Below are 13886 nucleotides of genomic sequence, written 5' to 3'. Positions count from 1 at the left end.
ATGATCCACAAGAAACATCTCTTTTCTCTTGATGGACTTAGACTTCCTGGTGACTCATCACCTAGGGATGATGGACAGATAGACAATTAGATTCCAAGGAAAAGTGTCCACCCACATATTACAGACAGACTGAGAGAGCAAGATAAGAATAACCTAGAAATGTTGTTGTTGTGTTCATCCTTCATTTTCAAAGAAGATCATGTCATCAGAGAAATGATGACATGACTTGCCCTTGACGTTGTTTTGAGGGTCGCCAGCCTCACTTTCTCCTCCTGAGCCATCTCGATCCAGTGACCAGCTATTCATCAAGATGACTGGAGATGGCTCAGGATACAATGGGAGACTTTGGAAAACCAGAAAATTTTCTATTAAGTCAGAGAACTGGCCTGTGCTGGGTGGAAGGAGACAGGCAGACAGGTGTCAGGGAAGAAGAATTGATTTGAGAATCCACGCTCAGCCCCATTTGAGAAGGAGTTTTTCCTATACCTCCCCAACATACATGCATACCCCATAACTTGATTCCCTTCCATCTTTTCCTGGATGCTGGGAGAGTTTCCAGGTTCCCTCCCATCCTGTCCCTGGAACCCTAACCTAGAAATATGAGATATTGATGAAGGTGAGATAACGTTGCATCCCTGACCCTTCCAGAGGATCAGAAATGGTTAAACCCAGAGACAATCCCATTTCTTGTAATACTCCAGGCTTAGGGAGGGAACAGAGCACACCCACTGGGGACCTCAGAGTTACCTTTGTATAACATCAATAATCAGCCATCTAGGAATTTATTAAAACAGTTTTAAAAAAACACATGTAAAGTAGTGACTCATGTGAGCTTTCCCCAAAGCTCCTCTGAATACCTTTAAATAATGCCATAAAGCAGTTGCTGGAGCAGCAGAACCACAAAAGGACAGGGTGAAATAATTTTCCAGCCAAAGACAACTTAGAAGGTCAGCAGGAAAGATCTGTTCCACCCGGGTAAGTGGAGCACAGTCCAGCACAGGACATGCCAGCTCAGATCCAGCTCCAGCAAACAGGAGCAGGCCTCCGGAGCCACTGAATGAGCAGTGGCAGAAGTTTCTTCCAGAGTTCTCATCCCACAGATGGTGAGGGGGTGGAACAACTGATCAGCAGGAAATTTCAGGGATCTCTTTGCTGGCAGCGAGGCAGGATTCTGCTGTGTTGCCCATACTCAGAGATAGGTGGCAGTCCTGAGTAAGGAGGAGCACTAAGACAGCAGAACTTGTGACCACAGTGAAGGAGGGACTCTCCTCACAGTTCCCAGGCAGAAAAGAGTGCTTGTGGTCACTCCCAGGCTGGAGCACAGGCCAGAAGAGTAGTAAATACCTTTCCTTAGATCATAACACCTTGGGAAGACTGAAAACTTACAGGTCCCTAGGAGTATTTCTGAAAAAAACTGCACAAAAACCCTGAAGCTTGGGACAGTGCTCCCTCCACCCTGGAAGCAGAGCCTCACTTTAACAATTGAAAGTTAAGAAATAGGCTGGGAAAATGAGTAAACAATAGAAAACAATTCTGACGATAGAAAGTTACTATGGTGACAAAGAAGATCAAAACATATACTCAGAAGAAGATAAAGTCGAAGTTCCCACATCCAAATCCTCCATGAAAACATATGAATTGGTCTCAGGTCAGGGAAGGGCTCAAAAAGGATTTTGAAAATCAAGTAAAGGAGTAAAATTGGGAAGAGAAATGTAAGTGATGAAAGAAAATCATGAAAAAAAGGGTCAACAGCTTGGTAAAGGAGACAGAAAAATGCTAAGCCAAATGGTAAAAGAGGTCCAAAAAGCCAAAGGGAAGAAGAATGCGTTAAAAAGCAGAATTAGGCAAATGGAAAAAGAGGCATCAAAATTCAGTGATGAAAAAACTCCTGAAAAAGTCAGATTGATCTAATGGAAAAGGAAGTACAAAAGCTCACTGAAGAAAAGAATTCTCTAAAAATTAGAATGGAGCAAATGGAAGTTAATAACTTTATGAGAAATCAGGAAATGATGAAAAATTGAAAGAATGAAAAAAGAGTACAATGTGAAATCTCATTGGAAAAATAACTATATTTTACCATACAAGAAAGTAGGAGGGGAAGGGTTAGGGAAGGGACAGAGTTGATAGAAGGGAGGGCAGATTGGGAAGGGAGGGGTCAGAAGCAAAACCCTTTTGAGGAGGGACAGGGTGAAAGTAGCTTGAGAGAATAAACAGAGGGGGATATAACATGGAGGGAAATACAGTTAGCAATAGTAACTGGGAAATAAAATTTAGAGGCAAGTTTCACTGATAAAGGCCTCATTTCTCAAAAATATAAAGAACTGAGTCAAATGTTGGTAGGGATGTGGGAAAAATGAGATATCAATGCATTGTTGGTGGATTTGTCAATTTATTCAACCGTTCCGTAGAATAATTTGGAACTATGAGAAAAGAGCATGCAAACCATGCATACTATAACCTATGCATGACCTAGCGATGTCACCACCAGGCCTCTATTCAAAAAGAGATTAAAAACTCACAAGAAATATTTATAGCAGCTTCCAGTGGGAGATGCCTGAAAGGCAGTTGGAGATGTCAGACTGGAGGATAGCAGAGAGATTGGGGCAGGACAGCAAGGTCTGAGAATGGCTAATGAAATCCACAGGTACTGATGAGATCAGCAATAGCGAGGCATGTAGGAGTAATCCTGTAGATGGTCAATCCTGCTAACTCTTAGCCAACAAGCCCCAGTCAGTCTGCTTTCTCATTAACAATCAATTAGAATAGGATTTAGGGTTAGGGTTAGGATTAGGATTACATGCAAAGCCTTGATGTCTGTCTCTCTATCTGTCTCTGTCTATCTGTCTGTCTGTCTGTCTGTCTGTCTGTCTGTCTCTCTCTCTCTCTCTCTCTCTCTCTCTCTCTCTCTCTCTCTCTCTCTCTCTCTCTCTCTCTCTCTCATACTCCTAATGTTCCCTTCATGATTGAACTAGTGGCTACACCCAGTTTGGTTCTGCTGATATGAGGAACAATATTTTGGTTGGACAAGCCAATCTGTCTCTGGATTGGCTGGGGCAGGTCATTTGGTAGCTGTGCTTGTCTCTCACCAGGCTCTGCTGTTGTAGCTGGCCTGGCCTGGGGAGCAGCTGCTGGGAAATGGGAGGCTGTACCTGGAGCAGGCTGGGAAGGAGAGCCCAGAGGTTGGGGTCTCTGGGCCTGAAAGATCTGTTGGGAGGGCTGATCCCTTTTTGGTCTCCCAGGATCACTCTTTGGTAGGCAGCTGCAATCATTCCCTTTACATTTCATTGTCTCTGAGTTTTTGCTGTTGAAGATATTCAGCTTTTATTGAAGTCTCACTGGGCACCATCTTATAAATTTGTTTTGGTAACAACAGCAGCAACCAACCGAAGCTAGCATTTATATGGTGCCTCAAGGTTTGCAAACCTTTACAAAGGTCATCTCATTTTATTGTATGGTGATGTGCTGATTGGTGTATTTTTATTCACAGAATTATCGCACTTAAGGGTTATGCTTGGCTGCTTATGGATGGTATAATTGTGAATGCATATTGGTCATCGTGGATGGGAATGTTTACATTTGCTCATGCAACCATATGTAATACATGTGTGTGTATGTTTGCATGTGTATGTATAAATATACACACATATTTAGAGGTAGTGTAGCATAGCAGAGAGAGAGCTGACCCACCTTTGACATGTTCTGGCTGGGTGAACTTGGACCAGTCATTCAGCATCTGAGTCCCCGAGGCGGCACCTCTCTGACACTGAATGGCAGAGAAGCTGCCAACCTGCACTGGTGGTGGGAGTTAGACCATATGGAAGTTCTCCTTACTGATGAAATCAAAAGCCTTGTCCCTAGAAATGACCATAATGAATGAGAATGATTCTTTAGACGACATGTGTATATATGAATATTATCATGAATGAGAAAATTGAATTTTTACTGAGCCATTGTAAAATAAATTGATTATGTAAATTATTTAGCAGATTACTTTTGTGTACTATTTGAATATCTCTTATCATTCTGACCTTTGATTTTCAGGTATAAGAGAGAGATCAAAACTCCTCTTATTTCATATTTTTTTAGCCTCATACCGGCGACCATCTCATTATGTGAGACAGAGATGAAGGATCACCAGGGGACAGAAGGCGTCTGAGTGAGATGGGGAGGAAGAGTGGGGAGGGAGCACACTGAGCATGGCCTCAGTGTTATTGTGACATATGAGGAAAGGTTCTCCTTTAAGTGAGTGGGGACAGTGTCCATGGAAGGAGAGGGATTGATGGACTGAATGGGAAGTACACTGAAAGAAGCTCAGGGAATTAGGACAGTAGCAGGAAACTATCCCCTTCCCCCACCCCAGTGTTGCCTAGAGAACACCCAGAGACTGAGGTCTGGAGAATGGGTGTCCCAGTGACTGCCTTCTGCCCTTCCTCTTGTGGTGTTCCAGGCTAAGCCACTGAGCCACATTGTCTATAGGATGGGATGCTCTCTGTATCTGTAGTTCTCTACCATACAGCAGGTGCTTAATGTATGTTTGTTGTCTAATTAGTAGGGATTCACTAAGTGTATTGAGCATAGTGGGGAAGGGGAGAGGAAGGCAGTGATGTGACTGAACTGATCTTATAGAAGAATCTCTTTGGTGTCATGGACTCTGTTCTTCTAGCCTCTTTTCTTTCCAATCCAACCAGAAGACCCTTGCAATGAGGTTGGTGAGATAAGAACTAGGGAGTGGAGAGGATGGGAGAGAGAATGGTGAGACAGAAGTGAAAAGACTTGGCTGCTGACTCAATATATGGGGGTGAGGATGAGTGGAGCGTCCAGGAGCAATCTGACAAATTCTTAACACCAAATGTAATATGAATTCCCTTTAGTGATCCTTGTAACGTCAGAACTTCAGTAAATTCCTTACTTTCTTGCCCTTAAGGTAATGAAATTAGGTCAAACTGAGCATTTAAAAGACTCAGGTTCTCAGAATTTGAGGGGGAAATGTTAAAACTGTTAGTATAATGATGGGATATTGTTAATACTGATTGTAAATATGGATTACCACAGGTTCTTAGTCATCCTGACAAAGACAAAATTTCAGTAATGTCTTGACAAATGCATCCAACCACCAAGTATTTGTTCCATAACTGCTAAGTAATGGGCATTTTGCTGACTGCTGGTGATGTTGAGATTTGGGGTGTGCTGGGGGACCCCAAAATACCAACATGCCAGATCCTGCTGGAATGAATTCAACTCAAGCCTTCTAAAGCCAAAGAAAGACAAAGTTTATTAAAGATTCTCCATATTGGGTTGGCTCTTAAGGCACCTAAGCATTTGTAATGCTTGTATTCACAAGCGGGCCAGATAGAATCTTGGCTAGACAGAGTCTGAGCTGAATTGAATCTGAGCACCTTCATGGAGGCAAGATGGAACTTATATATAGAAAGTCTGTGGGAAACATCTAGAGGTGGTCTAGTGGTCTGGGAGGAGGGTCTAAAGAGGATCTTGATGGGACTGGGGTAACTAGTGACATAATGGGGGAAAACAGCTGGAAGCAATTGGAAGGTATCAGACAATGCAGGACTTGAGTGGGAAGTAGGTCTGGCAATCAAGGGGTAACAGACAGTGAGAGGCCAGTTTAGGCCAAGGGCAACAGATTTGAATATGAAAGACCAGATTAAATGGGAAGATTCAAGGGGAGTTCAAGGAGGTTCCCAGAGTCTGAACTCCATCAGTGATACAAATGTAAGAATTGTGCTTTTGGAGAAAGAAGGAATTTAAAAGAGAGGAGGGTTTGGGAGAAAAGATGATGAGTTGTTTTAGGACATTTTGAGGTTGGGGTGCCTTCAGGACACAGAGTTCCAAATGTCCAAAAGGTAGTTGGAGATCTGAGGTCAGGAGAGAGCAAGGCTGATGGGATGCTGGCAATCATCCATATAGCAATGGTATTTGGACCCATGGGAACAGATAGGGCCACCCAGTGAGAGCATTTAGAGGTGGAAGAGAAGACAGCACAGGACAGGGCCTTGGGAGACACCAGTGGTTGATGGTGCTTTTAAGAAGTGTTGAGGAAGGAGATGAGGTTGAGAAGGAGCAGTAGGATAAGTAGGAAGGAGAATCAGGAGAGAGGAGGGAGTACCAAGGAGGAGGGGGAGGAGAAGGAGGGGGGAGGAGAAGGAGAGGCTGATCACCAGTGTCAAATGCCGTGAGAGAGTTTCAGAATGAGAACTGACCAGAGCCCATGAGATCTGGAATCAAGATACCATTGATAGCAGTGTCAGTTGGGGTAGGAAGACAGAAATGTGTTTCAGAGGGTTTGGAAGCACCTGAGAGGACAGGAAGTCCACACAATGAGTGTAGACATATTTTGAGTAGTTTCACAAAGAAAGAGAGAATTTTAGGATAATCCCTAGTAGAGATAGTTGGATCTAATGAGAGGTTTTTTTTTAAAAAAAATTATATTTATTTTAAACCTTTTCTCTTTTTAAATTTTCAAGTTCCAAATTTTCTCCCTCCCTCTCAAATTTTAGGGTTAGAGAAGGCCGGCAACAGGATATCAATTGTACACATTGTGTGGAATGGCATGACCCCCCTTACTCAAATTGACTGCTCAGAGGTGTCTCAAAGTAAAAACAGAAAATCTCCTTTATTCGTTCTCCTGAGAAGCGGGTGGTTCCTTCACCAGTAAAGCTGGAGTCAGGAGGCGCCTTACAGAAGCAGAATGGCAGTTTGTATAGACTCAGAAATCCCCCTCCCACAGCTGACCATTATTCTCATTGGCTGAGAAACAAGGTCTTTCATTCTAGGCTCAAAATCTAACCAATCCCTTTTGAAACCCAGTTCAAATTTCCCTCTCCAGGGACGTTATAAAGCCTGCAAAAATACACATCATTATATGTAAATTAGGCATTGAAAATATATGCAAATGAAGCATTGACAACTCATGCAAATTGGGCATTGAGAATTTATGCAAATCAGGTGGACCTATTGTGAGGCCTGCAGACTGCATGTGCATATGCAAATTAGATATAGAGGAGTTAGTGAGTCGTATCCAATCACTGATCCATAGCCTTATATGGAAATCACCAGACTGGAGGAATGGAAACCTGGGCCTAAGGTCTCTTCCACTCCAGGCAGAAGATCGCATATCCCTGAGAAGTCTTCACTAAATCTGTTCCCATTCAACATGAAATCATGCAAACATTTCTATATTAGCCATATTTAAAACAAAGCAAAAGCAGAGTGAGACCATTACACTGTCCTCGCCCACTGAGTCTGTCAGTTCTCTGAAGTTGGATAACATTTTTTTTTTTTATCATGAGCCCTTCAGAATTGTCTTGGATCATTGTATTGATCAGAGTAGCCAAGTCTCTCACAGCTCTTCCTGGTGACAACATTCCTGTGACTGTGTATAATGATCTCCTAGTTCTGCTCACTTCCCTTTGCATCAGTTCATATATGTCTTGCCCTGTTCTTCTAAACCCACCCCCATCATTTCTTAGCACAATATTAGTCCATTCCAATCACATGCCAAACTTGTTCAGCCATTCCCCAATTGATGAGCCTCCCCTCAATCACCAAGGCTTTGTGGCTACAAAAAGAGTTGTTAGAGATCTTTGTACAAATAGATCCTTTTCCTTTCTCTTTGACCTCTTTAGCAGTGGTAAGTCTGGATCCAAGGTCCAGAGTCCACAGTTTTATGGGCCGTAGGGTATAGTTCCAAAGTCTCCAAAGTGGTTGGACTGGTTCACTACTCTACCGGCAGTTCATTTGTGTCCCTACTTTCCCTCATTGCCTTCAGCATTTGTCATTTAGGTGTGAGCAATAGCTCAGGGTTGTTGTAATTTGTATTTCTCTAATTGTTAGTGATTTAGAGCATTTTCATATAACTACAAATAGCTTTAATTTCTTCTGAAAGCTGCCTATTTATATCCTTTAACCATTTACCAATTGGGGAATGGATTTTATTTTTCTAAATTTGACTCACTTCTATATCCAGTATATATTTCAGATATGAGGCCTTTATTTGAGAAACATGCTATAAAAGTATTTTGGTATTACTTCATTGTCTATGGTACCTTTTAGCAAAATGTAGTTTCTCTAATTATCTCTTTTAATTAGGTCTATTTTTGCTTTTGCTTTGTCTGAAATCAGGATTGCTAACCTTGCTTTTTTTTTTACATCAGCTGAAACATATTAGAGTATACTTTAACCCTTCATTTTACCTCTGAGTGTGTCTTTCTGTTATAAGTGTGTCTCTTGTAAACAATATATTGTTGGATTCTGGTTTCCAATCTACTTTTCTATAGACTTCTGACTCCCATTTTATGAGTGAGCTCATCCTTTTCATATTCACAGTTATGATCACTGTATATTTCCTTTCATCTCATTTTCTTCTGTTTCCTCTCTCTCTTTTCTAATAAGAGTTTGTTAAGGATTGTAGAGAATTGGGGATGTTTGTAGGCAGCAAGGAAGCAGTTAGAGATTAGGGAAAGAGAGGGAAGGACAATCTGGGGAGAAGACAGGAAGGAATATCATGGAGGGTGCATAGAGAAGGGGGAGCTAGACAAGGGGATGGGGCACCTTTGCATTTGAGAAAGGAATGAGGATGAGAGAGAAATGGATGATGTCACAAGGTTGTGAGATGAGGAGGGAGGGAGGAAGGAAGAAGAGGGGGTTCATAGCAAATAGTTTCAATTTTCTTGGGGAAGAAGACAGATAAGGTTCCCATTTGAGGCAGTGGCAGAAGGTGGTGTTGTGGGAGGCTTGGGGAGAGAAGAAAAAGGAACCCTATGCTCCAAAATGTCACAGCAACACTTGGGGTAGCCAAAAACCAGAAGCAGCACGGGTACCTGTCATTGGGGAAATGTTTGGACCAATTATGGTCAAAGGATGGGATGGGATACTATTATATAATCAAAAGCAGGAATACGGAAAGAGGCAGGAAGCCTTTTAGGACTGATGTAGAGAAGGAGAAGCAGAAGCAGAGGAGAATCTTTGACTACAGCAAACGGGCCCTGACTACAATAATGCCAATGCAAAGATCATCAAGCCAAACTCAGCGTGATGGGATGATGGAGCCTATAACTTCCTCCTCTGGGCATGAAGCCTGGGCGATTGCAGGGGCAGAATGGTACATGGCCTGTCAGTCACTACTGGCTGGGTCATTTGGTTCTGTCGGGGTGGGGTGGGGGGCACCCATCGTATTGGGGAATGGAATGAAAGGAATGTGATAGAGAGCCAAAAGACTAATGGCTCCAAGGAAAGACAACTTGAGTTTAGGGCTCTGGGGTTGGGTCTGAATCTTTAAAACACCTGGTCCTTGACTTTGGTTGATGGGCCCTAAGGATAAAAACCTGAGGCTACCAGGTACCATTTACTTAGCACCCAAAGCACAGACCAAACAAGTCGTGTCCCTGGAGTCAAAGAAAGAAACAACTACAGAGACTCCGGATGGGCCAGAAAACAACGTGGAAAGACCAAGCCAGGAGTTTTGAAGAAGAGTGGAGAAGGAGAAAAAGCAGGGAAAAGGGATTCCAGACTTGGAGACTGCTGTGAATGGAAGGAAGAAGCCAAAGTTACCCAGAGTGAGTTTGGGGAAAGATAGAGGGAAGGAAGGAGAAATAGAATCTGGAGATGGCAGAGCAAAAGGAGGAGGAGGAGGAGAATGAGGAAAAAGACAAGAGTAGGAGATGGTGTTTAAGGTAGGGATTGCATGACTGGAAGGGCCAAAGCTTGTCATTTTCTCCATGGTCCTAGAGGTCTCTTGGAAGGCTTGTAGCATGCTGAGTTCTTCCAGAGTGAAGCACCTCCTCTGGGCCCAGATTCTAGGGGCTAATGACCCCAGGTCCCAGTCTGCAATGTGGGGAATGGGGCCCCAAACCTTCAGGGTATGTAGGGATGGAGCTCCATATATCTTCTTGGGGGTAGAGCTCCCAGCTTGGAAGTAGGTCTCCCCAAAACCCTAGTCGTAGAGGTGGGGCTCCCAGAAGCCCTAGTAGTATGGGAGGCAAAGCTCCCAAAATCCCCCTTTGGGGGAGGGGCTCCCAGAAGTCCCTACCGTGCATGGGAGGTGAGATGCCTAATCTTTGGACTTCTTGGTGGGTCCAAGTTGTCCCACAGTTGCAGACTAGACTTGAATGGGATCTGACTTGGTATTTTTACAATTCAGAAAGGGTAAGTAGAGACCAGCTGAGCTATTCAGGTTAGGAGAATGATTTGGGTGGTCATTGAGTTATCAGTTAACATTAATGGGGGCAGTGCCATCTTGGCCTGCCTTAATGCAGGAGATGCTGGCCCTGCAGCCCGCTAAACTCATGACCTCTTGAGACATTAATGTGGGAGGTGCTAGCTCTGCTGCCAACCAGACCCGTGCTTGGGTCTGCATCAATACAGGCAGTGATGTCCACCTCCCCTCCCCTGCACCCAGTCCAACTGAGCCCATGCACTCCTAGGTTACATTAATGCCAGCCCTTCAGTCACCCTAGCCAGAACCCCCTTGGGCTGCAGTAATGCAGAGCAGCATGGTCTGCAGGAATAGGGTTACAGCTTCCCACTGTCCTCTGCCCTCTTAAAACTCCTGAGGAGACCCTTGTATCAGTTCTGGGTGCCTGGGTTTTATAATGGCACCAGTAAACTGGTGAGGCTCTTGAATAGGCCAGCCAGAATGGAAAGGCCAGGATCCCATGAGTTCTAAGGACCATTTGGGGTTGGTCATCAAAAGCCAGAGAGCCCATGGAAGATGTATGTGAAGATCTGTCCTTGGGCAAAGGTTTGAGCCTTGTTCAGCTGGGCCCAGAGGGAGGGAGAAGGGGACTGGCAAAGAAGCCAATTGAGGCTGGATGCTGAGAGAAATCCTCTGGATGAGAGCTGACCTTGAGTGGAATGAGCCCCCCCCTCCCCCTGCCTTAGGGTCACAGGCAGGCACTGGGTCCCTTCCAGTGCTCATGGCTTCTCACTCTGGTGTCCCCACCTCCATAGGTGATCCAGACAGATGCAGAACCATGACGTATAAGTTGGTGGTGATGGGCTCTTGCTTTGTAGGCAAGAGTGCGCTTACTGTGCAGCTGATCCAGAATCGCTTTGTGAGTGAGTATGACCCCACCATTGAAGACTGCTACCGCTGGCAGACAATGGTGGATGGGGAACCATGCCAGCTGGATATCCTGGATACCACAGGTGCAGAAGAGTATAACTCTCTGAGGGATCAGTTCATGCGCTGGGGGGAGGGCTTCCTCTGCGTCTACGCGGTGGATGATTTGCACTCTTTTGAGAACATGTGGGACTTCTGGCACCAGCTGCGGAGGATCAAGGACACCAATCATGTGCCGGTGGTGCTGGTGGCCAACAAGACTGACAAGGCTGACTGGCTGGTGCACTCCACGCTGGGCCAGGAGGTGGCCAAGAGCTTTGGGGTCCCTTATGTGGAGACCTCAGCTAAGACCCGGCAAGGTGTGGAGCATGCTTTCTATGAGCTGGTTCGTGAGATTCGTAGGATAGAAGCCAAAGAGGACGTCAGATACCACCCTGGTACTGAGCAGAAGCAGGGCTGCAGGTTCAAGCTTTGCATGATCCTGTGAGCAGTGCATCCTCACGCTGGTTCTGCCCCACCCCCATCCTTCCTCAGACTCCAAGCCTCCATCTGGACCTGTCCTTCTTCTTTCTGCTCCTCATTGGACTCCTCTGGGTTTATGCTCAGACCTGCTGGGCATCACCAGGAGCCTCGTGGCGGGCTCCTCAGAGTTTCTCCACTCAGGCTTTTTGGATGTTTGGATTCTTTTCCCCTTTGAGAAGGAAAGACTACCTCATTGCCTTGATATCCTGACCACGCAAGAAAAGACTTCCCTCCTTCCTCCAGTGGGCAGCCTCCCTAGGCTCTCTGGCTTCCCAGGCCCCACAGACAGCTTGGCCCTGGCCATTTTCTTCCCCACCTAGCATCATACTCTTCAGCAGCCCCCTTTCTCCTTCTGGAGTCTGTGAGTGGGCATTCCTATTTTGGGCTTTCCCTTCCACAGAAAATTATGCTCCCCCAACAAAGACCAGACTCTAGACACCAGGGCACTAGTGATTCTCCCTTCTGCCCCTGGGCTTGTTGTGTTGACTGTGTGGGGTCAGGTCACATCAGCCATGGCTGTGGCCCTGAGGATCTTGTCTGTGGTGTTGGTGAGGAGCCCTGCCCTAAAGTGGCCCCCATTCAGTGTCCCTCCAAGGCCATACTCGGGGATGGGGTTTTTTGTATGTCACTCATACTGTGTCTGTATCCTTGCCCTTGCCTTGCATGTCATCCCAAGCACTTTTCTGCCAGTGAGGGAGTGAGGCTGGTGGTTAGACCAGATGTACCTCCAGCTTGGGTGGGAAGTGTTATTATATATTTTATTTGTGTTTTCGCAGCAGTTAAACCTCTTTAGACCTTTCTGTGAGCTGGAGTGTCTTAGTACCTCCACGAGAAGTAGGCCTGGGGTCTGGTTGCAAGTGTTCTCAGCAGAGATCCCACAGCTGCAGGTCAGGTGGGTCTGTCTGCTTAGGAGCCATCTTACCTGGTATCTCTGTGCCACCTTGGGAGTGGGCACAAAGGGCAGGTGAGTGACACTCCTGTTTCAGCTGAGGGTACAAAGGATGTTAAAGCTGCCTGGTTTGGGGGTGCAGGGAATTCATCTTAAAGGAACTTCCCTAAGACTTGAATTCAAAGTTCGTTATTTTTCTTGTTCTAGGATTTTACAAATAAAGGTTGTTGATTTGTTTCTAAGTGTGCTGCTGGTGGTTTCTTAGAGGTTGGTGTGCTTGGGATAGGGAATAACCTTAGTGTTGTGTGGCCTAGTGGAGAGTGCTGGGTTTGGAAGTTGGGCAAGGATGTGTGTTTTAGCTGTGGGACCCTGGCCTCAATTTCCTTACTCATCAGTAAGATAAGAGGGGTTGGTCTAGAGGGTCTCTTGGGTCTCTCTTAACTCTGGTGCTAGACTGGAAATCTATGAATCCCTGGCCCCTAGAACCTGTTTCCCCATCTGTAACACTGGGACAATGGGGGCAACTTACGCTTCTTGGGAGAATCAACAGATCCCCTGATTGAGCCTGTGATCTGTCATCTAGATTTAGCTCTGAATCTATCATCTGTAGATCTATATAATCTCTCCTACTAATCTGTGGCTATTGTTTATCAGAGATCCATCTTCTCTCTTCCCTTTATCTATAGTGATCATTTCTCAGTCTCTTGCCCTCCTTCCCCTACCTCCCACTCTGCACCCATGGGAGCCCTGAAGAACTCTCAGTCCCTCGTTGCTTTGTAAATGATTTTGGGAAATCACAGGGACCATCTCCATTTTGCCCTTGGGAGCTTGCTGAAAGCTGCTGGGGTGACTCATACAGCCTTCAAGTTTTACCTGGTCAGGGAGCTTGTTCAGGGGAACCAGACTAGGTCCTTCCCAACTTGGAGGCCATCCTGGGGCTGGGGGGAAGGTAGGGATCAACAGCCTGCGCCTGGATCTCTCTGTCCTGACATGTTCTACTGATGGCAGCTGACCAATGGTCTCCTACAAAAGCAAAAGATGCCAAAGCAAGGGAGCATGGCCCCTGTCCAGTTGGAAAGCACTGAAGTGCCCATCCCTGGGGATCCTGGGTCTGTACCTCTAGGCCTTCTGCCAAGGGCAGCCCACCTAATTGGGCAGGCACAATCATTCAGGAAGGAGTCCTCCTCTCTGAACTCTGCCCCTCTCCCTGGGCTGTGCCACAAGTCTGAGATGCTCTTTCTTCTCACTTCCACCCATCACTTTCTTCAAGTCCCAGCTGGAGTCTCACCTTCTACAAGAAGTCTTCCTGGGTGCCCTTTATGCCAGGGCCTTCCCGCTGAGATTGCCCCCAATTTGTCCTGTCAATGTCTTATTTGTCTGTATGCTGTCTCCATTACA

General features: G+C 45.5%; 1 pseudogene; it reads left to right on the top strand.

The window, feature by feature from the left end:
- Positions 1-10839: 10839 nt before the first annotated feature.
- Positions 10840-12730, top strand: LOC140514228 (GTPase HRas pseudogene; annotated as a pseudogene).
- Positions 12731-13886: the final 1156 nt, after the last annotated feature.

Source organism: Notamacropus eugenii, chromosome 7, assembly GCF_028372415.1.
Source record: "Notamacropus eugenii isolate mMacEug1 chromosome 7, mMacEug1.pri_v2, whole genome shotgun sequence".
Taxonomy (NCBI): Eukaryota; Metazoa; Chordata; class Mammalia; order Diprotodontia; family Macropodidae; genus Notamacropus; species Notamacropus eugenii.
Note: the sequence above shows the minus strand (reverse complement) of the source record. Positions and strands in the feature narration are given on the sequence as shown.